Here is a 25,811-nt window from a genome sequence, read left to right as displayed (position 1 = left end):
TCTAAATCACGGGAGCTGCTGAAGCAGGTGCCTGGGTAGGCGCGTTTTTAACTTTGGAGGACAACACGTGGAAAAGGGAAGAAATTTTCCCTAATGTTCAGGTAGGCGTGGAAGTGGAAGAATGAAACGTTCTTGATCATCGTAGGCCTGCTCCGTTTTTAAAAACAAAAACTCTGACATCAACAGAAACTGCTCTAATTTCCTTGCTGTTCCAGTGAGGTTAGCACAATGCTGCACTGCGGGAAAAGTTTAGGAAAATGTTAGATAAATGAGTGAACTAATAAATGAATGGAAAAGTATCTCGAATGTTAAATGAATATAAGCAGTTTAGAAAAAACAAAAAAAACAGCAGAAGGTTCCCAAGATGAAATCTTAATTTCCTTTGTTAAAGAAAGTTTATTATCCATAAACAACTTTTTCATTTGTAAAGACGTGGACAAACACGACTGCCACAACAGAGGAAGAATTCGCCAGTACTCTGGTTCCACAGGGTCCGCACATCTGTAAAGATTTATATACTTAAGAGATGATGGTCTGAGACATATGGTTTAATCAGGGTGCATTTAAGCCTTTTCTTATCTGCTTAAGAATTTCTTTTTCCTCTAATTTGATTCATTGTTCTAATTTGAACCATAGCTTGACTTTCCTAAAAGGAGATAGATAGATAGAGAGATGATAGATGATAGATGATAGATAGATAGATAGATAAATAGATAGATATTAATACCAATAGAGAAAATGCAAACTTCCAAAGGGCCCCAAGCTAGAACACAGCATGTAAGTTGGGCTGTGGCGGCTTGGGTCCACTCTGGGCACCACATTGACGCGGGTGGACGCGGGCGGCCTCCACGGTGGCTCCCGACCGCACAGTAATCCAAAGAGGAAGATAATGAGATGGCAGAAGGGCTCAGACTTCTATCTCGACGTTGTGATGTCAGGGTCAGCGCAGCCCCCCGGAAGGGAGTGATAAGAATCAGGGAAACAAAGTTGCGGGTCATGGCATCCTCTTCCTGGGGCTTTGAAGACTAGCAGGATGTCTCCGGCGAGTGCCAGCCCCGTGCATATGCATAGCGCCAATCAGTAAGGAGCAGAGACACAGAAGCTCCGCCAGCTCAAAACCCCAAGAACCTCGGTGCAAGGACTGCGTTTCTCCTCCTAGCGACACAGCACACGTTTAGGAAGACACGCAGGCTGCTTCATTCCGCCGCGTCACGGCTGCCCACAGGCAAGACCACTCGTTCCAGCCTCGCGCGGTAAAGACGACTGCACGTGCCTGCTTCCATTTGAAAATGGAAGTGACGATGAGAAATTATCCCAGCATGACGGGGGGATAGTCACTTCTATTAGATGAAAGTTCATGAAACTGCTAATATTCTGCTTGAGCTTGCTGACCGTCTCTGACCTGTGGGAACAGCCACTTCTGGTTCACCTGACGTTTCAAACACTCACATGTCAGTACTGTGGGTTTCGTAGCTCAAAAATACAACCCCTGGCACTGCTTCCATGTTTACGGACTGCGGGCATTGCGAGAGGGGCCTAAGCGCCAGCAGCAGGGGCGAAGTGTGACATGAGGGAGAAGGAGCCCTGAGAAGCCCCGGATTCCCGCCCTGGACTGGAGACTATGGCACGATTCACTAACTTCTGGAGAGACAGAAGGCAGCAGGAAGGCGGGAAAGGAGCTGGCGGATACATGCAGGGTGCGCAACTCAAATATCTGGTCTGCTGTTCACTAGAGTTGCGGGAAGAGCCTCAGCCCGACCCAGAGGGCTGCCTGGAACAGCCCAAGAAAGGAACTTTGGGGACCATGGTGTTTATGACATGGTGGAAGGAGAGTCCCAAGGGCAGGGGTGAAGGAGCCACCCACACCATCTTCATCCCCCCGCCAGGGCTGCACAGCCAGCGGGGCTGGGGTTGCCATCAATCTGCCCTGAAACCAGGGCCCTGCACCGCTGGCTGTCACGTACAGATGTCGGCATCCGCTTGACATACTGGATGTCTGAGCAAAGGATTTTGAGGCCAGAAATACCAACTTTGGAAAGGGCTGGGCTTCCGCCATCAATGGTCACAGCGCTAGGCGTCTGCATCTTCTGTCACTGTGTTCCAGGTGGGATCAACGTGCTTCACTCATATTCGCTCTGTTGATCGATACCTGATTAATTTTTGTGCTTGATAAACGCAGTACCTGAAGGCTGTAGAGGATTCGGGAAGTGTTTGCTGAGTGAGTGACGGCACGCAGAATAATTAGACCCAAGACGGGTTTGCAAAACGTAAAGGTGATAGCTGTTGGGTTCACATTTTAAAGACCTGTAAAATAGAGATAGCATCATTTCATACAACTTAAACGTAGAAAATGATAATCCAGCCTATTGCAGGTCAACTGGCAGAATAAGCAGACATTGGAAATCACCCTGTTTTAGCATAAAACACTTAGAATGTGTGTGCACGTGTGTGTATGTGTGTGCACAAGGGTGTGTGTATGGCTACATTAAAAAAATACAGAAGTAATAAAAGGGTACTTAGCCAGAGAGCATCACTAGTCAGACAATAAGGGGTTGCTGAATTCTAGAAGCCCAGGAATACCAGGCCTGGATGCCCACGACTGGCCTATCTCCTAACATGGCTTTCGAGACAGGACCTAAAGATTTCCACATGTGCAGGGCAGACGCGATAAAGACCAGAAAATGAAAGAAGTGTTCTCTGTATAAGCAGGCATTGATGAAGAGGACGGCCTGAACAGGAACCAAAATCCTGTTTTATTTTTTTTAATTTTTAAAAATTTTTTTATAATAATATTTTTTATTATGTTAGTCACCATACAGTACATCCCTAGTTTCTGATGTAAAGTTCCATGATTCATTACTTGTGTATAACACCCAGTGCACCATGTAATACGTGCCCTCCTTACTGCCCGTCACCAGCCTATCTCATTCCCCCACTCCCCTCCCCTCTGAAGAGCTCAGTTTGTTTCCGAGTCAAAATCCCGTTTTATGAATTAAAACTACCATAGATATTTCAAGAACTGATTTGAATAATTTCTACAGAAACTTTTTTTTCTAAAACAAACGTTTTTGGCATTTCAGTTTTCCTGCAGAACCGAGTTAAGTTGTTGTGAATACAAACATTAGGTAAGTCTAGCTAAGAAGGCGTGGGAATCATCACCATCAGAATCTGGGAGTGGGTGTGACTGAGCGTCCCCTCGCCTGCCCTCCCCACGCACAGCGTCTCACTACACAGATGGACTGCGGACTCGGTCGTTACTTGTCTCTCTCACCATCGGTGTTTTTAACAAACATCCTCCCTTTTTACCAAGAGGTCTTGGTTTTATGAGCAAGAGGAGATTTCACGGAAACACTGGACAGTTTATCTTTCCTCAGGAACGAAGCTTGTAGATGACACGTGTAGGTATTTACAGAGTTACATATGGACAGAAAACCCCAGTAACTGAGTTCCCTGGCACACCGGATAGTCTGAGCCTCAGCAGGTGCAAAGCCAGGACCTCTCCCGTGGACAGGTGACAGGAGAGAAGGGACATCAAACTCTGCCCGGCTCCGGGCACCTCCCGGACCTGGCCACCTGCGACTCCATCAGAAACTATCCTTGGGCAGGGAAGCCTAGGAGTGTGGTTTTGTCTGAGAAAGTGGTCTGAATCCGCTGGATTCCGAGAGAAGAAGTAACAACCTGGGACAGCATTTGCTGGGGGAACTGAAGACGCGCGTGGACGTGCGTCTGAACACGGTAGCGAGCGGCGTGCCCATGTCCTTCTTCAGCTCATCATACTTACATCTTCCTAAGTGGTTCCAGTATTGACCGATTGATTTGAAACTCGTTTTATGGAAATCTTGCTGTTTAATTAGATGGCTTTCCAGTACCTGACAGTCATCCTTTTCATTAATAACAATGCTGTTGTGGCCAGGAAGAGGCTGTTATAAGTTTTAAAAGCCTACTTCATTCACAGTCGATCAAAAGCCGGAGACAGTGAGCCCGGGACCCGCACGCATGGCCACCTCATCAATTAGGAGCAAATGGCCAAGAAAAGATGTATTCTTAGCATCTGAGTAAATAATGGAGACAGATAAATGAAATTTACTAAATCAAGATGAAACACATTTCCGAGCCTTGTCAGCCTGGCTCTCAATTGACGATGGAAATGAAATTGATCAACGGTGCACAATGCGGGAGCAAAGGGCCGCATTGGAGGCCACTTATGCTTCAGTTAAGAGCATGCTTTAAAATGATAGGACATGAGCAATATTATCCCTAATATATCACTGGTGATATTTTTGGTTGATCTCTCTCTCTCTCTCAAGCCTTCTTCTGACAATATGCTACATGTCAGGGTGAATGGAAGTCCAAGCTTTTCTTAAAGTTCCCTAGGGAATCTCAAAAATCATTCCTGATTGGCTTAAGGTAAAAATTCTCCTCACGCAATGCTGGAATTTTGCGCACACGTTTCTAGGTGTGGAGACTTGTGCTTTCCTGAAGACAGGCTCGCGCTCCCTGCGTCCTCTCGCACGAGAGCAAGGTGGGAGGGACTCAGGGCTGCAGCATCAGTCCCAAATGCCACGGGGCCTAAGTTTCACATGCATGTTTAGTCTGAGTAATGACAGAATGCCTTTTCTATAGATACCATTTAGATCTTGCCTCCTGATGGCAAGAGAAAGAGAACACAGGGAGGCCCGTAACCAGTGTAACCGAGCCCGCCTGGTTATGGGCTAGCTCGCTTTGGGCTGTGGATTGCTGCTGACATTTGAGACCAGGCATTATTACTTGTTCCTTCTCCTGGTCCTGGGCAGAGGCTGTCACTGGCTCCACTATGCAAATGAGGAAACTGAGGCAGTGAACCCGTGGCCCCACAGCTAGGATGTGGCTGAGCCAGTGTGAGTTCTGGCATCTGTCCCTGAGTCCAGAGCACAATCCAACAATCTCATCAGTTGTATTCAGACTCATCTTCGTTTAACTGAAAATCGCCAACATACCCTCCCCCATCGATCTCTCATGTACCATTTGGAAAATGACACAGCTATAGAGTCTGTTCTAGCTCTTGGAGTTCCACATTCTCTATCACAAACTTGGAAGAGAGGATTCTTCAGTGCAATTTTATCATCAAAACAATGCAGGTTTGAATGGCTCCTTAACTCACAGACTTTCCAGATTCCTGTTGTTTTGTCCAGCTCAGCATGGCCTTGACCTGTCATTCTAGAGACGCATCTTCTCCTGGCCTTGGGACTTCATCCTCCCCTGAGTTGTGTCTCCTGTGGGTCCCTACCGCTTGCCTGATGAGCTGATGTTCCCCACGCAGTTACTTCCTGCCACTCGTTCTTGATGAAGGGGGTCCAGGGGAGGCCTTTAGTCCCTCCCCACGTGCCTGGGGCAGGACTTGAGGACTTCCAGGCATCTCTGCAAATACACATTCTAAGGGTCACCCTGTATGTCCACAAGTGGGTGGAGGAGCTGAGCCCAGTGACTCAGAAAACAGGGGAACACCCCCCCCCATTTAGGAATCACACTGTGCTCGGTATCATGTCAGGTGTTTCTGAGAAAATTTTAAAACTGCAGTAAAACAAAGCCTTTGGTTACCTTGAAGAGGCAAGGCAAAGAACCACCAACAGGGGGACCAGGGACTGTATTTGGCTCACAGACTGTCAGGGTGGATTCAGTGCACCCCACAAAGGCAGGGTTAAAAGGCCCTGGAGCCCACTCAGGGCGCCCGCTGTGAACACAGCCTGGAGACTGTTAGCTACTCTGTTCGTGCTTTAAAGCCCTTGGCGCTAGGAGGAGACAGTGCAAAGAAAGGGGACATGTGCATTCCTCAGAAATTGTTTCCTTCTTGAAAAAGCTTCGAGACAGTCTTGGTTTGGGATCGGAGAGCTTGGGGGGAGGACGAGTCTGTCCTCAGTGAATATCTTTCTCCTGGTGACTGGGCGGTAGCAGCTCCAGCACTGGTCCCTGGAGCCAGCTGCAGGGGGGGAATGAGGTGGCAAGTGTGCGACCCCAACAGGGTGTGTCGCAGACAGAGTGTGAGTGGAATCGGGCTCAGAAGGCACGTGGGGATGGCGGGATCTCGGTGCATGCACGGCCCCCGGTTGACGGGTGAAGACCGGAGCCACATGGCCAAGGGAAGCACCCAGGAGAGGCTCTGCTTGCCCACTTTCTCCAGGACATGTCACCGGCCTGGGACATCACTCACACACAGTAGGAACCTCGGGTCTGAGTTCATGGGGACACATTCTTGACGTGGTGTTTGGGTCTGAACTGGTTGTCTTTTTGATCGAGCCAAAAAACAAATACCCAGTTTCTCCAGCTTTAGAAGCTGAGAGCGAGCCGCGGAGGAGACGCGCCCTCCCCACAAGCAGAGAAGCCGTCACCTCAACTGCTCCCTGTGCTTTGTGGTCCAGGTGCGGCAGCATTGCTGCAAACCAGAGCCTGGTCGAGGGCCCCGGCTCCCGAAACCCCCGCTTGGTAGGAACCTCGGCAGGATTTAATAACTGCAGAATAGCTACAAATAAATAGAGTTTGTGTCCAACCAGGGACAGTCACACGCACGAACTGGGTCACTGGCGATTAACTTATCACCACTGATACAAAGGAGCGGCCAGTGCCGAGCACAAGGGGTGGATCGGTGTGGGGCCAGAGGACGTTCATACAAACCGCAGAACACACAGTCGATTCTGGGGCAGGAGGAACGTGGAGGAGCCAGCGTGGGGACGGCGCTCTCGCTTCTCGCGTGGTGGGCCTGCTGCTGCTCTTGTGAGGACCACATCCCACGGAACCACGCTGGGGCTGCAGCGACCCAACGTCGACTGAAGCTCTGTGTGCACTTTCTACCTTGTGCCTCATGTGTCCTGGGCACTGTGCCACTTGCAGAGGACAAAGTGTCCCTGACCCTGAACTTTAGCCAGCACCCTGCTCTTTGTCTTTGCTCTGCAAACAGGTGACTGGGGCTCAGAGCCACCCCACTAGGAAGAGGCTGGGAGTGACCCTGAGGTCTCTGCCTCCATCTACACTTTGTCAAATTGACAGAGCTTTGCCCAGACGTCCTTTCATTCGCCCGCACCTGGACCACAGAACACAGGGAGCAGTTGGGGAGACAGCTTCTCTGCTTGTGGGGAGTGCATGTCCCTGGCACGACCCTCGGTGCCCAGGAGAGGTCAGCTCCGTGGCCCCACTAATGGCCAGGTCTGCACTAGCCAGCTCGTCCTTTTGTGGCCGTGAAAACGTCCTGCTTTAAAAGTTCGACTGAGGGGTTGAAGTCCTAGGCCAGTCCCGCGCAATCCATGATGACAGGAACAGCTGGGGACCCAAGTATGCAGAATAGTGAGGGAGACACTTTGGAGAGGACGTGTGGCTGGTCACGGGGCCTCTGGTGCTCTCGGGTGCTGGCAAGTGGGTCCCAGCAAACCTTCAGATGAGAACCTGGAGGCTCAATGGTGGTGGCCTCACCTGTCCTGCTCTGTCCGGCAGCAGTGGTGGCAGGACACGAACACCATCCCCGGGGCCCTCCGACCCCCACCGCCTGGCCCCTGCTTCTGGCTGTGACTGAGGCTCACACCATTATGGTTTCTCATCTTTATGGCTTTCGTGATCATTGCCATCATCTAGATTTGTGGTGTGGGAGGAAGGGAAGGGACAGGGGTGGCCAGGACCCCTGGTGCTCTGCTCAGGATGTCCTAGAGGCAGCGGGCACAGGCTCTGGGCCCAAGAAGACACACATCGCCAAATCCTGCGATCCCTGGGTGCGGGGAGGGCTCTGCTGCAGAATTGTAGAAGGAGGCACGGTGATTGAATGCGTGATGTCCGTGCAGAGACGACACTCACAGTGTCGCTCTCCCACTGGCTCGCTGTGCAACCTTGGGCAACTTACCTGACTTCTGGAAATCTTAGTTCAAGTCAACAAAAGCTGGATTAGGACAGCATTTGGCTCATTCTGATGGGACCATTAAATCAAATAATGACTGTCAAGTTCAGCACGTGCTCTCCTGCTCTTTCTCTCCCTCCCCAATTTCTTTATCTTTTCTCATTTGCACGGTGAGCGCCGACTGCTGGCAACACCTGTAGCTCGAGGAGGGGCCCTGCGGCCTGCCCTGGGAGGTCGTAATGGCAGTGCCGACTTTGTTGCAGATTTAAAGCCTGCCCTCGCTCTTGTGTAAGTCCCACCCAAACTCTTCATCTTCGGCGGCATTAGATCGCACAGATCTGTGTCGTGAGTATGTTCCTCAGATTATGTATACAGTGTCGCTTGGAATGAATACCCATCCTGAAAACACCTACGTGCTGGAAAACAGATTATGTATACAGTGTCACTTGGAATGAATACCCATCCTGGAAACCCTTACGTGCTAGAAAACAGATTATGTATATAGTGTCACGTGGAATGAACGTCCATCCTGGAAACACCTACGTGCTGGAAAACAGATTAATGAGAATTAAGAGCTTTAGCTAGATCACTTTCTTCCAGAATTATTGTGAATGGAGAATATACCTTTCTAGAACCTGGGTGGGGCTTCTATTTGGGAAACAAAATAACCTTTTAACAGAACTACCCTGCATACATACCAAAGAAATAGACCTCATGACATTTTTTTAAATGCAACATTAGGTTTCCAACGGGAAAATGGCAAAAAAAAAAAAAAAGGTGGTTTTCAACTCATCTGAGTTTTACTAATCCAGGCTTCAGATTAGTGCTCTCAGAAGGTGTGGATGTAGAAAGTAAGAAGTGTGAATGGCCGGAGAGAAGGCCTGCGAGTTTCTTGGATGGGTGTGACCGAGGGCAGCACACGCAGGGACCCTTCTTCAGTTTACCCATTTGTCACAGGACGTTGGGAAAAGCTGTCACGTGAACAGCCTCCTCTGCGTTTCTCGTCCTGCGGGGGGCACGCCTGGGCACGCGCTGGCCACAAGGGACGGCGGAAGCAGCCCGTGCCCGGAGACTCTCGTGGGATAGCGCCACGTGCCAGCACCATCGCCAGGTTGCCCCACCATTTATTAAACATTTTAACCAGAAAGGAACATTAAAGGGGCCTTCAGATTAGGAACACAATTGAAAAACCTCTAAGAAAGGAAATATCTTATTAATTCATTAAGTCAAACTGCTTGTATCTACACTTGTATGACTAGAATTATGGTTCATTAACTTCATTTCTTTATATGAGTTAATTAGCTCAGAGGAGGCCAGAAATTAATTACCAGCTTATATAGTTTGTGCAGAATGGCATTCTGTTTATTTAGTTTCTCCTATTAACTTTTAATCTCTTCAAACAATAAAAGAGGTAATTAGTATTTTATAAACAAAAATGAATGCAACAAAGGCAAATAATTTCCCAAATACCAAAGCTCCTGTGAGGACCCTGATGGACGGGCGTCTGAAGTTGCAGAGACCTTGTCAGTGTTAACTGTGAGCAACGTGAGACGGGGCGTGTGTGTGGGCCCGAGGTAGGAGCCCATCGCCGTTTCGAGAGAGGGGACCTTCAGGAACACCTCGCGGGGCCCAAGCACGGCCTTCGGATGCTTCCTACTGCTTGAGAATAATTGCCCATGTATTCAGCCGCAGTTGCTGTGTAAACTCTCCCTCCAAAGACACTTGAAGATACACTTACAGGAAACAAAAGGCTTTCCAGAGGACTCTGCTCAAATATCTGATGCTTTTAAAATGGATTTACTCCATTATCATAGAAATTTAAAGCAAGAGGTTGGCTAATTTTATTACCTGGACTGTATCAGTTCATACAATCGCCCGATACAGATTATATGCTCTGTGGGCTCTGTTAAAAGAGAATGTGGCAGAGTTAAAATGTTGCCTAGCACCCAGGCTGATCTTGGGAACGAGCGAGCCTGGGACGCCTTTCCTGGTGCAGTACCGACAGGCTGGTATTTTCAGTGTTGTTTCCTGAATTTACAATCATGATATAATTTCGAAACTTCCAAGGGGATTTTCACAGTGTGTATGTGTAGCCACTTTCTAGCAAGATATTTAATGAATTACAGGAGTTATTTAATCAATGTATTTTGTTAGCATAACATTAATATTAATTAAATGTTCATTAAAAAAAATGGGATCCTTAACAGCCTAAAAGCAAGGGCTCCAGACGCAGCGCCGTGCCACGAAAGCGTTCCGCGCAGCAGGTGCTGCCTCTCCCTGGGAAGCTCTTACCAGACAAACTTATATTCGCAGGAAATATCCTACAAGTTCTTTTAACACACATTATTTCCTTCAAAATAATAACTCGAACTGAAAAGGTCTGCTGCATTTGATTTCCCCTACGCTGAAAATGTGAGCATTTTCTCCATCTCGGGAGATCAGCTTCTCAAGTTGTACATACGTCTACTCAGTCCTGTCAGATAATGGAAGAAAGGAAGAAAAAATCACTGTACCAAATCTTTTAAGTCTATAAATAATGTCAAAAGAAAATACTGACTGTATCCTTTTTTTCCCCCCCTGGGAGGAACAAAACACAAAATTGGAACTTATTAAAGGAATTTTTAACTTAGATGAAAACCATAAGGGCTTGTCCTGTAAATTGGTTGAAGGGTCTCTGAAGTAAAGGGTTTCTGAAGCCAGTCAATCTATGTGCTGAATTCCAGAGCCGATCGTATCAATACCCCCGCACTGAAACATCGCATTTCTCACAAGCTACGTGGGGGGCATTAAATTCTTCATTAGATGGGTTTGAATCATCAGAATTGATTTTAACCTGAGACAAAATGGCATTTTTCTTCCTGAGCTCTGTGCTGCCCTGAGCCTTCCTCCTGCTTTTGTCTCTCCGTCCTCGTGATGTGGAACAGCTGATATCTTCCCCTGATTAACAGAGAGGCATGGGCACTTCATTGCCAACATTAGCCTCCCCGCACAAATCACGGAGCGTCAAAGAGGCAGAGAAGCACCCGGCTGCTCACCATTACCACGATTTTCCACACCTGGGGGTGAGCGAGCGGAGACACTTTGGAAGGGGACCCGCCTGGAACCCGGGAAGAAAACCCATGTGCAGAGGAAACCTCCTGCAATTTCCATAGCTCGATGCCTCCTGAACGGTGAAACAAAATAAGGACCTCGCATGCCTATGTTTCAGGAGAGTCGGACATACGCAGTCAGGCTGTATATACAGGCTCAGTCCTGTATTGAGTCCCTGTGTGGAACCTTCCCACGAGGAGTGAGTCCCTAACTTGTCCCCTCGCATAACCACTTTGCCAGATTAAAGGCTTCACCTCAAATCTGTTTTTCTATAAATCTCGGAAGCCCCAGGCATCCCCAGTCACACCTTTCACTCCGAACAGATGTCTGGGACGCCCCCCTCTGCTGTGTCTGCTCTCCCAGGGTCTCGAGATCTACACACTGTCCCCACCCGAGCCACCTTCACGTGGCCACTTATCTTCTCTGCCTCTCTTCTTTGCTTCTCTCAATTTACTTATTACTCTTAAAAAGTACTGATGTTTTCTCACTATTTCTGAAAATCTTTAGTTGTTGACATAAACATACCCACACATTCGTATGGTTGTCTTGGGGGCTGGGTGTCCAAGGACGAACCATCCAAAGCAAACAAAGACAAAAAGAAACTGAGGGACCCCAGTTTTTCACTCGAAGAGAAATTTCTCATAGAACCAATTTCCATATGTATGGATTTTTTTCCCTGAAGGAGATGAAAACACTTAGTAAGTCCTCACGTGTTCCCTGGTTATTTTGTGTAATGCCACTTTCAAAGGGGATAACATTTTTAACCTAAAAACATCAGTCCAGAGAGGTGACAGAAACATAGCCACATCGATTCAGGTGTTTATCAACAAGAGTCTGTGCAAGTAAGGAATCATGGAACTTTACACCAAAAACTAGGAATGTACTGTATGGAGACTAACGTAACATAATAAAAAGTATTACAGTAAAGAGTCTATCTAAACGCAGAGTATGTTTTTGATAAAGTAATAAATCAATAATTTTGTGTGTTATGTACTGAGCTATTTCCAAATTTATAAATGCCCCCGAAGCATAGACTGTGGCCCATGTAGAGAACAACAGGACCGCGTGGGTGTTGGGAGTGAGACGAACTTTATTCCCTAGGGAGCAAGACCCGCCTTACAGCGCGTCGGTCCTGCCCGCAAGCACCCAGTTTCTGGACGCACCCCAGGCTTGCTGGGAAACTGATGAAATTACCAGTTCAAGGGACCCCATGAAACAGAACTGAGGGTCCACAGACCTGTGCCTGGGAATGACGGCACACACAGTGGGGTGTCCCAGCCGGACTCTGTAACCTCAGTCCCTCGTAGACTGGGGTGTCCCCATCTAGAACTCATGGCGCCCACAGCATCACCGACCAACGCCCATGGCAGGACTTTGTGTCTGTTCCTGGTTTCCCAACATACCTTCCGGCATGTTCACGTCTTAGCCATGCCACCACCTCTCTACCATGCAGGCGCCCCACGGTCACCACAAGTCTAAGACGTTTAGGCACTGGCCAGCCTACTTCTGCTCGATCGTGGTAGTCCCAGGAGGATTTTGACCTGGGAAGACCAGAATGCCATGTGTTTCCCAAACCCTAGCTCCCTGGCTCTGTGCTCCAGAGAAAGTGGTGCCGTCTGATTCCACTTACATGTGGAATCTAACAAACAAAACCAACGCATAAACAAAGAGACAGACATAAAAAAGAGAGTCAAGACCTGTAAATATGGAGAACAAACTGATGGTTGCCGGAGGGGATAGGGTGGGGGTGGGTAAAATGGGTGAGAGGGTGAGGGAGGCCGAGGCTTCGGGTGATGGGGTGAATACGTCACGGGGATGAGAAACACAGCTTAGGGGACAGTCATGCCATTGTGGCGGGTGTGTGGGCCAGGTGGCGGACAGCTACCTCTGTGAACACGGACAGTGTATACAGTTGTTGAATCACTCTGTTGTACACCTGAAACCGTGTAACATTGTGTGTGAACTGTGCTCGAACAAGAAAGGAAGGAAGGGGGGGAGGAGGAGGGGAACTCGTGGGCACTCCTCGGGCAAATCCTTAATCTCTTTGTTCTGATTTTTGGAGATGCCTGTGGTTTTCAGATCTAAGGAAGGTGTTTAGAGTAATGTAACTGTCAACTTTTCGTCCCCACCTTAAGGTTTCAAAAGAATAATATTTTCTAGGAAATATAGAAAAGTCAATAATTCCGTGAGTATAATCACTGTGATGTTTACTTAAGTCTATTTTTAAAATGAAGTGAAAAAAATTAATCGGGACCTGAAACAGTGCATGCCCTCCTGACCCAGCAGCCCTGTCTTGTGCTGTACAAGGAGTTCCAGGGCACCGTGTGGAGTGAAGGAGGCAAAGACCAGCGGTGGAGAGCCATCGCCGAGCACGTTCAGGTAGGAACACAGGCTGATTTTAGGACAGCTCCATTGTTGTGGGATTTTAATTTATCCCAAGCCTCATAAAAATGTCACAGTCCATAACAGTGTATTCTGAATGCTTATCGTAGGTAATGGAGAAAGTTCTCAGGCATCGCCCAAGGAGGTCAGCGCGACCACTGCTCTGTCACAACGTCCAATTTGCTTGCTGCTCTCGACTAATCCAGGATCAATAGGAAATGCGTGGGAGTAAACAATGGAGCATACTTGATTTAATCATTTCCAAGTGCATAAACCATGATGCCATTGTTTTAATCTGTAAAATGTAGCCACAGGAATTAAATGGAGTTAAATGCGATCATATATCTCATGCATACAGACGGGCCGGCACACAGTAAGCACTCAATAAAAGCTCTTTCGCATTATCAAGATGCTGAAAGTCAGTCCCCACACTTCTAACCTCTGACATTCTGTTGCCACAGAGCCCACCCTGTTGTGCGTACTGAAGTCTGGTCTCCTCATTGATTTACGAAATTATCCCTTTCAAAGAAAATGCAATTTCCCCCTTGTCCATTTTGAGTGTTTTACTTTTCTGTTCTCACTGCCTGTGAAAGGCAGAAAATTGGCTCCCCAAATATCTACACATAATCCCTGCACCTGCGCGGGGCCGGGGGAATAGGGCTGGGTACTAGTCAAGTGACCTTCAAATGGGGAGGTTATCCTGGATTATCGGGGTGGGTGGCCAACATAGTGCAAGGGTCCCTCGGCGTGAAGACGAAGGAAGGAGGGACTCTGTCAGAGAGATGCCGCGTAGGAAGTGACCCGCCATTGCTGGTTGTGAGGACAGAGGGGCCACGCGGTGAGGACAGGGCGGGGGGGGTGCCCCTACAGCCGGGAGCTGAGGAGCTGATCTTCGCTGGGCCACCTTTTAGGAATCAGCCCCGCAGCCACTTGGACTCGCTCGTGAGGCCCATGGGGGACCGCTGGACCCCGAGACTCAGGTACGGGTGTGTGCTGGAGGCCGCGAGGCCCGTGGTGTTTTCACCGCATCCCTGGGACATGGGACTCGCTGCGCTGGGCTGGCTGACTTCTGCAGTGCCTCAAATCCTTTTTACTACTCTGATTTTTTTCAGACTCAATTCTCTTGAATCCGTCTGGTATATATTTAAGTTAATATTCTAAAATATTGCCTTAATATGCACCGCTCCAGAACCCTCAGTGACTCCCCTTGGTCTCCATGTGAGGTAAAACCTCCTTCCTAGGTTACACAGGGAGTGCCCCCGACTTTGCTCAGCGTTGGCCCCTGTGTACATGAGAACATGTGTTCCCGCAGCCATCGCAGCCGGCCAAGTGGCCCTGCTCCCCGAGAACTGGCTCACCCGTCACAGCCCCGGGGCCCCGCCTCTTCCACGAGGCACGCCTAACATCCGTCCACACGGACACACGCACCTGCAAGGAAAGGTGGAATCCGCTGCAGCCCGTGAACCCCGCGAGGCGCCTCTCTGGGAGGCCTGAGCCGAGGACTGAGCAGCCGCCTGACCCATTCTGGCAGCAGCTGGGGGGTGGGCTGCTGTGGGAAGAAACCTGGGTTCCGGGGTCGGAGCCCAAACTGCACTGACCTTAGGAATAACTTAAGTAAATGGTTCAAGCTTATAACTTTGGTGGAATGTGTTTTACATCGTTTGGTGACCACAGTTCTCGAGCCAGAAGTGCAGGCGAACTTGGGTGGTGCATCATGGCCCGTGTCGCTCTGCGGAGCTGTGGGTGCGTGCGTTCCCATACGCAGTGCGGCAACAACGTACATTTTTTATATCCTGCTGGTGACCCGGAGAGATCCGACCGCTCAGCGTGGTGGACCGTCTGCTGTCCCGGCCCACGGAGAGCCTGCTGGCTGTGCTCCCCGCACAGTGTTCCCGGCCGCCTGCACCCCGGCTCCCAGTGCTCACGGCGCCGGCGCCGTGATGCAGGGATGTGCTCACCGAGGCAGATGGATGCCAGGAGGTCCCTACCTGCGCACGCAGGAAATGATCTCTTTTCTTTATTCTCACTCTTGACCAAGGTTATTCTCTTTATCACGTGCAGATTTTATTGAGTGATGCCAAGTGAGGTGAATAGAGCAAAGAATGACAGTGCCGTGGTGATGAAGTGTGCGGCCAGTGTCGCCGAGGCTTTCCACGGAACAAATTGAGTCACATCCACTTCTCATCCATTATTTAGGGGTGATTGGCCAGGCTTGGCTTCTATAGATTTGATAATCATTCAGATGTCCATATTTAATATGTAACATAAATTTCTCATTTGGATGTCGATGGCTCGTCACCGCAGAACAACAGTGCATAAAAGGAGAGGTAATGTATGGATTCTCAGAAATATTTGACATAAATAAATATGTAAAAGGGAGATAATCAAATCTGTTTCTCTCTGCCTGCCAGCGAGCCTTCATGTCAGGCCGGACAGCCCATCTAATACCGTGATTTTATGCAGCTGTATCCTATGAATATCGGCCTGCACACTGGAGATTAAGGCACAGCAGATGTTTCTCTGCAGGCTAGCAAATACATCACCCCTGATAACGGATGACAAATGTTGTTCCATATTGTGTCAGACAAAACCAGAGCCCTTGTAAAACAAGTGCTGCAGCTGGAATGATATTTTAACACAGTTACCTAAGGAGAAGACACACAGACAGTCACCGGCCACAGCCCGGCCTCCGCGCCCAGCCCGGCGGGAGTGACGAGCGAGGCTCTGCGAGGAGCGTCACCCCTCCCAGAGACCACGCGCCCAGGCTTTGCCTCGAGTTTCCAGTTAGGCACCAGTGTCCTTTGCACGGGGGCCCCAGAGCACAGGCGGAAAGCGCACCCAGGCTGCTGGGGGCAAAGACGTGAGGCAACCCCGAATATATGATCAGAATCGCTAATCGCTTTATTTACTCCGACTGTCTCCATGGCAGCCAGCTAGATTTATGAGTAACCGAGAGATAAATGTCACTGGGGCAAGACAGGCAAAAAAAACGCTCCCTTTTATGAAATATTACCGCAGGTTAATTAGCAAACGTGGTGGTTACGCGTTGCCGTTTACTTAGGTCACTCCTCTGCAGCGAGCCGTGTTAATGTCGCGTCCTCCCCTGAATCTCCGCAGAGCTGGGGTAATATTCATTTCTCCCTCTTTACCCATTCGTTTATTAATGCTATGTCTTTTCTCTCTTCCTTGCCTGCAAAAAAATAAATTCTCTGCGTAACCTTCACGACCGACAGGCTTCCAGGCAACTCAGCAATTACGAGTTGGTGCGATATTTTTATTCTTTGCCTTTTCAGGGCTGGGCCAGCGACGCCTCTGGGGCCCCAGGACAGTCCACCGAGCCGTGCACTCCGGTGATTTTGCCGTCTATTTCGCCGACAAAGACACCAAGGAAGAAGCAGATAACACGACGCGGCAACTTTCCATCACTTTCTGACTTGTTAATGAACTTTTCCTCACCTCCCCCACTGCCTGAGACTTTGCTTTCCAGTTACCGTGTTCTCCCCAAGCAATTCTATCCAATGAGACGGTAACAGTTGTTTGTCTGATAAAGCACGTACTATTTAGAACACAGATGTTTGATTATTATTTATTTCTCTCCGAAGCCCACTAATTCAGTCCCAAATGATCTCTTTTTCCCTTTTGCTTAAATTTAATTTGGAATGTATGTTGTTGGTAAGTGACAGACAGTTTAATTATTAATAGGATCCTGTAATGCAATGCGCCATCGTTTTAAACTCTTCAGGGGCCAGAGCGCCAGCACCCGCTTCCTCCCTTATGGTTCTGGGACCTCCGGATGAGTACAAAGGTAATTACAAAATGCACGACAAATCTGCATGTATCGTCTTCTTTCTTCAACATTTGTGCTTGCCTATGACTTTATCAAGTGCCACTCGGCTTGCAGAGCAGCCATGAATCAGCGAGGCCTTTGGCGTGTCCCTCTCTTTGGGACCAGGCTATTTATCTATACGTGCTTGTATATCTAACGGTATTTCACACGCAGGTGCACGGACATCACGTCTGCAGACACAGAACAAGAGTTCACCTCAAGCCGCCTCAAGCACGCCTGGAACACCGGTGGGGACACTGCGGTGGACCGCGTGCTTGCACAGAGAGGAGGGGAAAGCCCACCGAGGGTGCCACGTAAAGAAAGCAGTCAGCTGGCTTCCAAAGCTTGTTAGCGCGGCTGGAGCCGGGTGGCGGTAAAGCGACTGTGGTTTGATCCCTGTACGGGCCAGTTAGTTTAACAGATGGCCTCCAATCACTGCCGGTGGCCTCGGAATGTGTACCATCGGTCAGCGGAGGTGGGGCCCGCAGGGTGTTTAGGGAACAGCCTGGCTCTCACCCCGAGCACGGCGGGGCGGGAGGCACACACACGGCTAGTGACAGTTGGACCGCTCCTCGTCCAGCCCTGGGTGCCCATGGTTAGAAGTATCAGGGTCCAGTGTCTCGTTCATGGAAACCGGAGCTCCTGAGAGCCCGACGGCTCACCTCTGGATCCCGGGTCGTTTGGGTTCCTGACAGATGCTGTGAAATTAACGAGCCCCCTGCTGACTTACCCTTCCACCAAAACCTCGACCGGAGTCACTCGTGTCCACTGCAGATGCAACACTTAGTTTGCTTGCTTCCCGCACTCCCTTTCTGCCCTCTTCCTGAGAGCCCGGAGTGTCGCACGCACTGCAAGGCTAGCACGGCACAGAGGCCGGCGCTTAGTAGGGGCTCAACTAAAACACGACTTTGGAACCGCGGGATGCAGCTGCTTCCGAGCCTCAGTTAAGTACAAACGTCGTGTTTGTGCTGAGGATGTAGAACCGGTGTGAGGAAAAGGCCAAATGGTTGTCATCACGGTCAGGGCGGGGTAAAGACGACGTCACAGAACAGTACCTGTTTAGGGAAATGGAGCCCGGCCTTTTCTTCACACGTGATTTGGGGCCCATTCCGCGGTCATTAAGCCAGGAGCACCACAGTACTGGGCTGTCGGCTCAGGCTCTGAAGGGTCAGAACAGAGCAGGTGCGCTCAGGGAGGGACCCTGAGCCCAGCCCCGCGGGGCACCTGGGGAAGACAAGGAGGCCGTGGGGGTGGGACGGCCCGGGTCGCTGTCCAGCCACCACTGCCCATGGGAAGCGCTGGCTACGGCAAAGGAGCGAGGTTGGCTTCTGGATCTTCCGGGGCCTCCAGATGTGTGCTGCCGAGTTAGGTCACCTCTGTAATCCGCTGACTAAATTAAATATCGTTCACAGATGTTTTAAAGTTTAAAATGTCACAAAAACCACGGCTCCTCTTTGCAAAGGAGGACTCAGAGCTATAGGGACATTTGGGTCCTAAAGCTCTTGATGTGACGTCTAACTACCAGCAAGTCTTTCTTTCTTCCTTCTTGGTCTTTAAAGCTCCAGGTGAGAACGAGAAGGAAAACTACAGACACCCTATGTTTAGGAGAACGGATTCTCCGTCTCCAGGAAAAAGGCATTCGTGACTCAGGGTCGCATGCAGTTTAAAAAACCTCGCTCTGACTTCTAGGCTTCCAAGGTCAGGTGTGCTGGTCCTTTTTCTTTTCCTCCTGTGGGAGTGCTTTCTACGATTTTTGAAAAGTGAGCTGCAGTGTCCCTTTGAGCAGTGGCACAGTGTTACCATACTAATTGAATGCCTGGCTCGGGGGGAGGCGAGGAGGGGTGGGGAAGAGGATGGAGGCTCCAGCCACAGGAGGGTGGGCCACCTTGGGTCCAGCAGCTCCTTCCCGCGAGCTGGGTCTCAGAGGGATGGTCTCTGTGTTCTGGGCTGTGAATTGCTTTGCCACCAGTAGTTTGATTCAATACATTTTTCCCCTAACGTTGCTTATTTTTTCCTCTACCTCTGGCATAAAAACAAACAAAAAGCAACAGTGTTTAACGAGTGCCTCCTTCCCAAGCAATGTTTGATTACGAGAAAAACAGCAGCGACCAATTGAATACTGGAGCCAAAGTGCCCTGACTAATTATCCCTTCTTTGAATAAAAAGCCCTAACGAAAGGATTATGAATTTGATTTAATATGGCCACATGAGAATATTGTGCTTTTTTCCTAACTACCATAGCTGAGTAGAGTTTACAAATACCAAGATTTTTAAAATCCTGTCTAGATTTGCAGTGTGGCTGGGGCAGTGGTGAGCCCTTCCTGACCAAAAAGGCTGCATCCAAATTCTTCTGCAATGGATCTGAGTAAATAGTTACACCACATCTCTGTTAGCAGAAAAAGGTGTTCAAGAGCTAAAGGAACAGACACAATTTATAGGGAAACAGGTGCTTGCCAAGACTGTAGGGACATGCCCCTTCCAAGCCCTGGCGCTTGCTGAGACTGTTTCCTGCAGGGCCGATCTCCCCGGAGGGAAGCTGCAGGCTGTGCGGTGAGAACGCGGGGCTGACGCGAGCATCAGCCTTGGAGAAGGGAGCTGTGACCCAGAATTCACCAGTCTCGGTGCAGCTTTGAGGACCTTGTGCGCTCAGCTTCAAACACTCTTAAGTGGATGGAGAGAATAGGGCCAAAACAGAATTTCCCTCAAAAAAATTACTACAAATAATTAGAGCACAGACAGTAGATTTTAAAGGTTCCACAAACACATGATAAATGGATAAACCCCTGACCTATTGCATTTCTAAAATCTTCACATCTGTTATTCTTGTTCAAATACATTATATGATTATAGAAACATTCACGACCTATAGCTGTTTGAAGGCATATGTAATCACAACCGTAACATTATCAGTTACCTCTTTGAGATGATACGTTACAGCATGTGCTAGCTTGCTGCTTTTTAACTGAGATTACGGAGTCAAATTTGCACAGCCCAGAGGGTCTCGTTCTCAGGGCTTGTGTTCCCTTAAGTAAACCTCTGGGATACTTTGGGGAGCGGCTTTGTCACAAGCTTCCAGAAGAATCAGCCCCCAGAGTGAGGTATTGCCAAGTTGAACTTTCTCCTGCCGTCTGAAGCCATGTCTGCACCAGGAAGACACCGGGACACACAAAACACGTGTTTCAGACACCCTGTGGCTCGTAAGCCCTCCCCACGCAGAGTCCACATAGATAAAAATGCACAGGCAAATTCACATTGTACTCCTTGATCTTCCATTCACCTGCAACATAAATGAAACAGTGTCTGGAGTCAAGAGAGGCACATCCTGCCCCAGCCCTTCCATTTCCTTCAGAGCGTCCATAAGCCAGAGTCCTACAGAGGCCGGGGTACTTGGTACATGAAGACCAGCTCCTCGTTATCAAACGCACCTGTCAGCAGCTGATTTTATTTGTCACAGAGTACTCTAAGCGTAATGAATATAATGTCATATCTGTGTGGTTAAAGCTATTTTCTGTGAAATTAAACACTGATTTTACTATCCCAAGGTTTTCCTACTAGTATAATCTAAGAATTATGACATAATACATATTTTAACATTTTTAAATTTCAACATATTTTCCATTTGTGCAGCAGGTATGTTGAGAATGAATTGTTCTTAACTTCATACCGTGTGAATGCAGTCTCTTAAATGTGGGGTTTTCTTCTGCTCTTTTTACTTCATTATACAAAGTTGAAAATCAAAGTGGTTGACTTCCGCCCTGATATACATATATATATACATATATATATACATATATAATATACATATGTATATATATATATATATATATATATATATATGTATATATATATATATATAACGGGTGAGTAAAAGGAGAAAGCAATGGTTATCTTCCAAAACATGAGGACGCCAACCCATAGGGAGCTCTGTTTCGTGAGTACCCTTTGTCATAATGCTGTGTCACATTGGTGGATTATAAGTAACCGAACGTGGGCACACATACAGGTCGCAAGTATGGCCCCAGACTGTGCCCAATGGGTGGACATTTTTCAGAAAATACCGTATTCAGAAGATTCCTTCTGCTTCTCACGACTAACGTGACCAGTGACACCACCCCACTGGCCTTCAGAGTCTGCATTTCTGATGAAGGAAATAAAATAACACATTTTCAGTGTGTTGTATGTATAAAAACAAAATGTGCGAACCAGTGTCTATCCATGAAATGTCCACAATTAGGTAAACTTTCCCACTGGCTTTGAAGAGCTTCCCAAGTATGCTTTTGTCAGTTTTGGCAAAATCAAGATGGCGAAGGGGAGAAGGTCATCGTCCCTGGTGATCTCCCCACTCCCAGACTGAAAACACCGGGGGGGGGGACAGATTAAATCATTGCATTATATGAGTTTTCCAAGTTTGATTTTTACTTTCCAGTTCACTGATAATGGGAAATCTTAAGCCATGTAGAGGGAATGAACTCTTAAATGATTTTCTGACCCGAGTTTACTGATTTTGCCATTCCCATTAAACTGGGACTCTTAGCCTCTTTGCATGACGAAGGGCCTATTTCAAGGAACTGAGCATCCTGCTTCCCTTGCCCCGCTGTGAAAATGGGAAATAGCAGCCCCCCCTCGTAAGCAGGTGGCGAGGACGCTGGCCGTCTCAGGGTGAGGAAGGCCCCATCGTGTATCTCAGGTGTGCTGGCTTTTCTGCAATGGAAGGTGACAGGGTCTTATGCTTTGGAATTGGATCTTTAAAAAATAAATTTGCTCTCAATTTGTAAGGTTTTTTATTATGAATCATGGTGAAATACAGAAATGTTTCCAGTCAAAATGGAGGAGATGCTGATGGGGAGGCAGAAGTCAAGCACCTGCCGTGGACCAGCTCTGGGATCCTGGACCAGCCCCATGAACTTCCCAGACCCCAGGCTCCCACCTGCGCGAGGCTCCCGTCGCGTGTTGTCTGTCATCACGCCCCCGCGCTGGCGGGCAACTCCCAGAGGTCAGGCCTTCGTCAGAGGTCGACGTAAGGTACAGCCTATTGCTTTCCAGTTTACACCACCAGGCTTGACAAGACCCGCGACTCTCCGAACTCCTGTCTGACGCTCCATGCGGTGTCCTCCTGCTGATTGTTTAGTCTTTGACATCCTCGAAGATCCGTTGTCTCATGGAGCCGTTCCAGGATCTCTACTCGCTGCTCCAGCTCGTTGATGAAGAGGGAGAACCGAAGGACCGTGGGAGGGAAGGCACTGCTCTTCAGGAAGCAGAGTTTGGGAAGGAAGCGAATGGCCGTGGGGACAGCCGCCGCCAGGGCTGTGCGTGCTGCCGATCTTACCTCACTTGCAGGATGTTTGGGGAGACTTGGTCACGTGGTCTCCCACCCCTCGAACGTCCTTGGTGCTTTATTTGTTCGCAGCACTCGTGGTGTGGGTGAACCCAGAGGGAGACAGGTGCTGGTTCCCCGCCAGCCCATAGCAATTTCTGTCATTGTTCCACGATGCAAGGGCGGGTAGGGCCACCAACCTCACAGCCCAAGTGTCCTGGAAATGGGCAGCCAAGCCCTCCCGGAAATCTTGTATCTTTCCAGGAATTAAGTCTCATGTCAACAATGATTCAATCTCAAAAGTAAAGTATCTTCCCATGAAACTGAGGCCAGTCACTTGGCAGCTGTCTGGAGGCATTCGTGGTCATTTTCATGTTCTATCTCAACTCCTCCGATTTTTCCTTCCCTCTTTCCTCCTGCCCTTTGTCACTGACGGACTCGCCAAACCCTTGATAACTTGGAGCCTCTCTGTCTAAACTGACTCCTTATGTGGCCATCCTTGTCACGGGGGGATCGGGACACTCCCTACACCTGCTGTGGGTCCTCAAAGAAAATGGAAACCATGGCTCTTCTCTGCTCTGAAGCATTGCCTCTTCTCCTGACTTGCTCCCTCTTTTGGATTCTGGGACGAAATAAAGACACGAGAACATCAACAGAGTCCCGGGCTCTGTCGCAAAGGATGGTGTGAAGTCAGCAATGTGACTCGTGCTGCTCTGCAAGGGAATGTGTGCAAACACGATCACGACAGCTTTTTCAGCTCAGGGAGTGTGCCCTGACCAGGTAGGCATCCCCGTGGCCCCCTGGTCGTGGGAATGCAATGCTGGACTTGCCACCACGGTGGGTCTGGTGGGTCCATGTGGCGACTGAGCCCTTACGCCTCCTCATCTCAAACATGTGCTCAGACCAAGAGGTCTCTGCAGTGAAGACGTTCCCTCTAGAACCCTCGGGTTACCCCCCTGAATGCTAACAGTGTTGTGGGGGCGCTCTAGAGATGAGACCAGAGCCATTCACACCCCCGCCTTGTCCCTCTGTTGACAGTGATGCCTTTTTGTGAGGCTACATAGAATGGAAATAAACAAGGCACAGGGCAGGTCTCCAGCGCACGGTAATGGAGCAAGTAAGTACTTTTCGAGGTGCTGCAAGACAAAACACGGTGCTTAATAGCAATAGCAGGGCTGTCGTAAACGTTCTGATAACTCAAAATTACTAGAAGTAACAGTCTGAAGTACGAATGTGTAAGAAATGTGATTTATGACTTTATTCCAAGAACATGCATCTAAACTTCTAACATAAAATAAAAATCTCATTAAAAATAACCAGTCACATGAAAACTCTGCTGTTTTCTCCTGTTTTGGGGGTCATTTTAATCCTTAAAGTGGTAAATGTAAGCGGAATATTATTTAAAATTAAAATATATTTGGGGGCGCCTGGCAGGCTCAGTAGAGCACATAACTCTTGATCTTCAGGTTTTAAGTTCAAGCCCCATGCTGGATGTAGAGCTTACTTTATTTTTTATTTTTTTTAAAGATTTTATTTATTTATTTGACAGAGAGAGACAGCCAGCGAGAGAGGGAACACAAGCAGGGGGAGGAGGAGAGGAAGAAGCAGGCTCCCAGCGGAGAAGCCTGATGTGGGGCTCGATCCCAGGACCCCGGGATCACGCCCTGAGCTGAAGGCAGACGCTCAACGACTGCGCCACCCAGGTGCCCCAAAGCTTACTTTAAAATGAAGCCTTTAAAATATATATATATATATATATATATATATATGTATTCAGGAAAGACCAGATTCCCAATATCATGGAGTGGTTATATTCTACGCACCGACTCTCTTCTTCAAGTTGCAAATTTGCAATGGCAAGGAGCAGATTGCTAGAGTTGGCCGGGCAGGCAGGTCGAGGAAGGTGCAGCGGTCACATGGCTCGCACAAGGTTCTCCCAGGGGCCTGTGTTCATGAAGATCATGATGAGTTCAGATATTTCAAAAAACAAACAAACAAAAAAACCCTTTTCTTCCTGCACCGGTCGGGCCCCTAACTACGAAGCCTCAAGGTTTCCCCCACTAGCTCTCACATGAACCGACAGCCTGTAGTTCTTCAGGATAATTCGGTTTTCTGACACGTGTGCGGGCTTGGCAGGTTCCAGGCAGCATCCTCCACTTCGCACGCGTCATTGCACGTGGATATGTTCTCGATGATGACGGTAAGAGCGATAAAGTCTGTAGCCACACTGGAGAAGAGATGGAGAAGGTAGGAAAGGACTTTCTCTAAACAAATGTCAAATACTACAGAGTAAACACATGTGTTTTTATCTAGTGAAAGAGAACAAATGTTCATTATCTGAATTTAAAATTCTGTTAGAATTTTAATTTCAAGAACTATACAAATGACCTTCTTTTTTTCACTTTTGATCAGAATGGTTCAAAACTGAATTGCTTCCTTTCGTAAACACAGAAGGAACTTCCATCCCTCCAGCTGAGGCATCCTTAGGACAGGGGTCAGATTTTATCTTTAAATTGGTCACACTGGTTGACTGATATGTTGTAGAGAAATATCAGTTGATCCATTTTTCATATTTTAAACCGGTCACTGTCATCCCCCGTCACAGTGGCGTAATTGGGCAATGTTCTAGGGATGAAATGGGCGAGCTCGGAAGCAGATCTGGAGTGAATGTTAGATCTAATTTTCATGGATGGACATAGATTGGACAGTTTATTCTCAGGCAAATTCCAAATGCAAATTGCATTATAATCTCCCTTAAGGATTTTGTTTCTTAATGGTTCTCTTCCCTCCTCAGCCACCCACTGCCGGTGACCCAGATCTCTTGGTCTAGAATGAGCTGTCCTCTGCAGAGGAAGTGATACTCTGGCGACGGGTTTATACCGATCGGTCCACGCCCCCACTTCTGGCTCCTGAACGCCGAGGTGCCTCTCAGAGGGACCAGGGCACGGTGAGGTGCACTTGCTGATGATCTGTGCACCCACATTTTCCCGGCCTGGAACGTGCTGCAGCCCAGGACTGTGACCCGTGACCTCACCAGGTCATCCTGTAAGACACACTTTAGCCCAGCAGCCTCCACAGTATGTGCCCATCAAGGGACAGACGCATCGAGAGTCAGGGCCTGTTTGGAACAAGGTGGAGGGAGCGCATGAGAGCTGAACTCTCTCTGGAAACCCCTGAACACCGAAATGAAAGAACATGTAACTTACAATAAAGCAGGGAGGTGAATTCTAGTTAGGGGGCAGGAAACCCCCACTTGGACAGTTTCGTGAATTTAATTGATTCTAAGTCAAGCCACATGTTGACAATAGAAAAAAAATCAGATTAGCTAATAAATGACCACGTCT

Source organism: Ailuropoda melanoleuca, chromosome 14 (genome assembly GCF_002007445.2).
Source record: "Ailuropoda melanoleuca isolate Jingjing chromosome 14, ASM200744v2, whole genome shotgun sequence".
NCBI lineage: Eukaryota > Metazoa > Chordata > Mammalia > Carnivora > Ursidae > Ailuropoda > Ailuropoda melanoleuca.
Note: the sequence above shows the minus strand (reverse complement) of the source record.